Source organism: Pteronotus mesoamericanus, unplaced genomic scaffold (genome assembly GCF_021234165.1).
Source record: "Pteronotus mesoamericanus isolate MK-2021 breed Mesoamerican mustached bat unplaced genomic scaffold, CSHL_Meso_final contig_25, whole genome shotgun sequence".
In the NCBI taxonomy this organism is placed as follows: Eukaryota; Metazoa; Chordata; class Mammalia; order Chiroptera; family Mormoopidae; genus Pteronotus; species Pteronotus mesoamericanus.
Genome location: NW_026555105.1, coordinates 21,190,095 through 21,196,499, shown reverse-complemented (window position 1 = coordinate 21,196,499; position 6,405 = coordinate 21,190,095).

The window sequence follows — 6,405 nt, the reverse complement described above, 5'->3', positions numbered from 1 at the left end:
ACAACTGGGGCGTGAGTAATCTCCGCATCACACACCCAGCCAGCCGGCCGGCAAGGAGCAAATTGCTCACACAGCCCATAAATAAAGGAACAGGGCCCACTCAAGCCTTCGCAGCAGAAGGACCTTCGCGGCGCTGCCGTGAGAGGCAGGCACGGGTCCCAGCTTCCCAGTTGGCCTCTGCCAGCCCTGATGAAATGGTCTCCACCTCCGCTACCCCAGACAGTGACCTTGAACTTCCCCCGGCCACTGAAGTCACAGCTCAGTGCCACTGGCAGATGGGGCAGCGGGGGCCCACACCCCTTCCTCACCACAGCCCGGGCACTGGCCAAGCATGGCTTCCGGGCTTCCTGCGTGACGCCTCGAGCCGTTTCTCACCACCTCCGTCCCCTGAGCGAATGTTTTGCAAATCCCACGCCTTCCTTCTTCCCCAGCTCCTTTGCACATGCCACCATTCCTGCTTCCTGAACACTCTCCCTGAGCACCCAAGAGCCTGGTTAATTCCTATGCATTTGAGAAGTCACCACCTCTGGGGATCCCTCCCTGATCCCTCTGGGCTGGATTAGGGACCTCATGGTCTTCCTCCCATCAAAGCATCAAGCCTTTATGTTGTCACTGTCTTTTTGCTGTGTCTTTTGAAGGGGCAAATGAGTCTTATACATCTTCCTTTGCCTAGTGACCAGGCCCTGACACATCACTAGGCCATTTACTAGGCACTAAGTAACTGTGAGTGAATGAATAAGTAAAAGAACAAGGTGACAACTGGTAAGCTGCATACATGGGATGAAGGGGCTCAAGGCCTCCCTTCCCCATGGGCCTCTTCCTTCCCATGCAAGAGGCTCCTAGTGAGCAGGGCCTCTAAGCTCAGAAGGGTGGAGGATGTGAGGCCCAGCCTCCTTCCCTTGTATCACCTTGGAAAACACCAGCTTCTCTACTCTGTCATGAGAAAGTCCAGCCTTGGCCTAGAAGCATCCTGCATAGCCTCTTCTCCATCAGCTACAAAGACTGGTCCATGTCACCTCAGGGAAGCTGGCACAGGAGCTGGCACAGGCGCGGGCTGTGTGGTGGCTTCTCCTGGTCTGGAAGACTTTGTCTAACCTTCCTGCTCCCCTCCCTGATCCATGGAAAGAGAGGGAAGTTGGAAAAGTGGGAAGAGAGCTCCTCAAACCAACAGGCCAGAGTTCATGGAAGCCTCTGGTACCTGATGAAGCCTGTGGACCTCTTTTCAGAATGATGTTTTTAAATTAATAAAATACATAGTATTACAAAGAAAGCCAATTATATTGGAGCAGTTATCAAAATATCAAAAATATATTTACACTACAGTAATACATGTGCTTCTTTCTTAAGTAACACATGATTTAGCAAGTAACTATTATAATTTCCAAGTCATCATGAGTGTGAATGATATCTCAAAATATCTGGAACATCTGTAATGTGATAAGAAAATATCTGTGATTGCTGTTAGTGACAAAGTCACAGGCCCTGCTAATACCACCGTGGTCTGTTGCCTGCATTTGTCATTGAAGGAATGTTAAATTTCAGATACAGCCTAGTGAAATTGAAGACATCATCGTTTTCCTATTCAGGTGAATAACGGACCTCCTGAACTCTTTCTATGGACCCCAGGTTAGGAGCACCTGTGACTGAAAATGACAAGTACATCAAGAACATACTAGCGCTCCCTTCCTGGATCCTGGCAGACATCATTAGTCAATTGCAGCAGTCTTTCTCACTCAGCCCAAGCTCAGCTCCAGAATCCCTCTCAACACCATGCTCCAGGCAACTGAGACCAACCAAAGGGGGCTCTTCAGCTATAATCAATTTGTCGTTTCAGGGGGGTTGGGGTGGAGGCAATGTCATACTGAGAATGAGATATGGGAGAAAGGTGGCAAAGCGAGGTTTAGCAACAATACGGAGGGAGCCTAAAGGCAGAACACTCAACTGTAGCTTAATGAATGCAATCAAGGCAAACAGTCACTAACAAGCTTTTGAAATGTCTGGTCATGTTATTAAAAGCCCAATATCTAGAGTGAGAGAGGTGACAGTCCCTTCCTGCTCAGCTCTGCTCATATATTTCTGTGTTCAGTTCTGGGTAACTTTCAGAAAAACATTGGAAAACTGGAACATAGTTCAGGGAAGCAACCTGGATGAGCAGATGTGTGAAAACCATATCCTGGGTCATTTATTTGTTCATATCACGAACATGTTATCAAGACTTTCCTCTGAGCCACACTGTGTTAGGAGCCGAGAACACGAATGTGGATACGCCCAGGCCCCTGCCCTTGGGGTGAAGAGAGTGGAAAGAACTGGGTGTCTGCATATTATTCCCCAAGGCCTCCTAGGCAGAAGGATGGAGTCTGTGGGATTCCACTTAGCCTGAGAAAGAGCATTACTACTGGAGTGTCTAGACAATAGCACAATGGCTGAATCATCCAGGATCCACCACAGCAAACATGCTTAAGAATCTCTAAGAGAGCTAGAAACCAGGACTGGAGACTTCCCATCCAGAAAAAATATAAATAAAAGCCCCCAACTATGTCCCAGTCCTGGCCTGGGAGAGATTTACTGCCATCCCATGAGGCCCCAAGGCCAGAGCTCATGCTGCCAACACTGAGGCTGTAGGCCGACACTTGGACTTTTGTCTCTACTGCTTTTGGGCACTCAATGGACACCGGCTGCCACACTCTAGCAAAATGGCACAGGGTTGGTCTGGCTGCAGAAGCAGCAGGGGAGGTCAGTATGAACCCCACCAGTGGGAGGAGGGGACTCGTCAGGTAAAGGTGTTTTGAAAGTGCTGCACAACTGAAAGGAAGGTCACCAGCCACTCCGTCCAAGCCCACGATCAGGTGCTTCCGGTGGGCTTGGCTCTGTGGCCAGCACCTCCCATGGATTGTCTCTGTTAATCATCTCAGTTCTCTGGAGGGTGCCTATTAGCGCCCATCTTACAGATGAGAAAAATGAGGCTCAGAGATTCTACAACATCTGCCCTGTTCTTTTAACTGCTCCACACAGATGGGCCAGCGAGGGTGGGGGGGCATCATTACCCACTTTGAAGCTGACCCAGGCCACTGAGCCCTGGGTGCCACCAGTCCTGCAATCTGTAGGATTTCAGACGGCACCTGCCGCAGCAGTGCTAGGATGGCTCCCCATGTCCCAACCAAGGACCTGTTGCTTCTGGACTCTGCACAAAAGTCATCTCCTCAGGGAGGTCTTCCTTGACCACCCCACCTAAAACACCCCCCACCGTCCTATCTCTGTCCCATGTCACTTATCTTCCCAGTGCTTTGTAAACAGGAAGCTGGCATATCTACTTAACTTGTTTATTACCTGTTGGCACATTAGGATGTGAGCTGCATGAGAGCAGGTCATTGTCTTTTCGCTGCCGTGTCCCCTCAGCACAGTGCCTGGCACATACTACATGCTCTGTAAATCTCTGTGGACTTACTGGCTGGGCACCCTTGGGTAATTTCTTGACCTCTCTGTGGTGTCCTCCTTTATAAAATGGGTGTAATCATACTGTTTACCTCCAAAATGGTTGTGAGGATTCTGTAAGTTCATGTGGTATCATAGCCAAGCAGACCTTTTTTTAAAAAATAAAGATTTTATTTATGTATTTTTAGAGAGAGGGAAAGGGAGAAAGAGAGGGAGAGAAAACATCATATGCAGTTGTCTCTCACACGCTCCCCCAGTGGGGACCTGGCCTACAACCCAGGCCTGTGCCCAAACTGGGAATCAAACCGGCGACCCTTTGGTTCACAGGCCGGCATTCAACCCACTGAGCGACACCAGCCAGGGCCAAGCAGACCTTTTAACGCATCCCTGTGAGCAACGAGGGCCAGCAGGGTTTCACTGCAGGGCCTTGACCATTGGAGCCACAGGAATCAGCAAGGAGATGCTCCTTCGGGCCAAAGGATCCCAGAGGTCAACTGGAGGAGGGTGGACTCAAGGTTAACAATGACTGGCATTACTGAGCACCAGCTGTGTGCAATCCTGAACACCTCACTCATTCCCCACCTGCTCTGTGAGGTAGGTACCCTTAGTATCAGCATCTCCGTTGGGCAGCCAAAGACACTGAGGTACAAAAAGGACAGGTAAGTTGCCCAGGATAGATAACTTTTAGTAAGTAGCAGAGGAGGGATTTGAACCCAGGCTTTCCATGCTTTTAACCTCTCTGCTCCCCTGCCCCCCTGCAGCTAGGGGAGATGGAGGGAAGGCTGGGAAGGTGTGCACTGGGGGCATGTGGATGTTCTGACTCTTTAGGAGTCTGTCCACCCACCAAGCCTGGGGTCAGGCACAGGTCGATATTGACAGCCCTCTGCCTCCATACACCTGGGCCGCCTCCTGGCTTTCTCTAGAAGCTGGTGGGTCCCAGCTGGTGTATGAGTAGAGGCAGGGAGCAGGAGGCAGAGCCGGGGGTGCTGAGAGGGGTTGATTCCTCTGTTCCAGGAGCCCTGGGAGCCTGGAAATGCCAACTCTGCAGCTCTGACAGCCGCCTCAGCATCTGCTAGAGACAGTTCTGGGTTTGGCTGGTGAGGAGGAGGGGGAAACAGGAGAGGCCACTGTGGGATGAGGGAGCCAGCCCTGACCTGGCAAGCAGGAGCTTGAAAGTCCCAAAGAAGACACTTCCCTGTTCTGCACCTCAGTTTCCCCAACTGTCAAATGGAAGTGGGGAAGGAATGAGGCTGATATCCCAAATGCTGTTCAAGTTATAGCTTCTATTTATCGAGGGCAAACTATGCTCCAGGCCTCTTACAGCCTTCTTCAGTGGGTGCTATTCTTGGCCTCAGTTTACAGAGGTGAAACAGAGACGCAAAAAGGGAAGCGACTTGCCCAAAGTGGCACATCTTGAAGAGGCAAAGCTGGGATTAAAACTTGCCTCAGGGTGAGCCAGGCCCAAACTCTGAGCCAGCCCACTTGCTTGAATGTGGGGCTAGTGAGTAAGGGCCTTTTAGCCACTACGCCCAGTCCATACTGGTGTCCAGTTGCCAAGTCTCCTAACCCAGCAGTGAGCCTGGTGATCCGATTCCTTCAACCTGTCCTTTCAGAGCTTTCAGGGAGCTGCTTCAGGTGTGACCTTGTCAGGGACAGAGGTTAGCATTTTCAGAAATATCTCCAGCTTTGAAGGGAAGACACTACCGGGGGAACATCAAGGTCTGTGGCCATCAGGAGCGGGACTCAATTACCTGCAAAAGCAAAGGGAAATCTTGAGCATTGACAAATCAACCCGCGCTCAGGCCAAAAGGGACCAAGGTGAATGAGGGTCAGAAGGAGGTTTTTCATTCATTAGTTTATTCACTCATTCAAGAGATCTATTCGCTGAGCACTTATAATTTGCTCCACATTGTGCAGGTGATGGGCAGTGAATGAGGAGCACTCAGCCCTGGCAGGGGGGGGAAGAGGAAGAGGGCGACCCCCTTTGGAGGGCCCTTTCCTACCCGCCCCATCTCTTAGAGAGACTCTGGTTTAAAATTAAGGCTTTGCAGCCATAGAGTCTGGTTTGAATCCTGACACTTTGCTGTGTCTCCTTGGACCAATCGCCTTGCCTCTCTGGGCCTTAGTTTCTGCAACTGTAAAATGGGGGTAGCGTCTGGCCGACTTGCTGTGATGGTTAAATGAGCTAATCCACATGAAGGGTTGGATTTGGCTCCCAGCATGTAATAAGTGCTCAATAAATATCAACTAGCGCTATTATAACCTGGGGCTTTGAAACATGTTTCTTGCTGCCACATATCATCTTTGTTCTGGGCTAGATCTGGGGCCAAGCAAGGGAGCAAAGGAGGGGTTAACCAGGCAAAGAGGGGAGGGAAGCGTGTTCTGGGTAGCAGGGCAGAAGCTTTAGGAGCATCTAGGACCCTGCAACAGCCCCAGCCGACCCAGTCAGCCCCCTCCCAAAGGCTGCTGAGGCTCTGAAGTCCTGAGCCCATGAGGAAGGAAAATGGAAAAGCCCCCAGGAGTCTCCGCAGCTGGAGAAGAGGCCGCGTGGTGGGGAGGCTGGAGCACAGCCTCTGGAGCAGAGTGGGTTGGACCCATGGCTCACCGCCTATTAGCTGTGAAACCTCGGACAAGTGAACCTCTCTGGGCTCAGTGTGCTCCTCTGTCAAGTGGGGCTAACAATACTTTCTGCCTAAGAGCGAGTGTGAGGATTAACGAAGGTAATACGTGTAAAGTGTATAGATCAGTACCTGGCACAGAGCCCAGAGCTGTAAGTATGTATTAAATGAATAAAGTAAAGAAAAACACGCAGCAGCCATGGGGCGGGGCCTGCTGCTTGGCTTTCCTATGGACCGCAGTCACGGAGAGCCTCCAGCTGCAGCACCCTCTCAGTCTGCCAGTGTTTGAGCCCCAGGCCAGCCCTGGCCAATGACTGGGCACAGCAGGAAACTAGGGCCTGGCCATTCTGTCCAG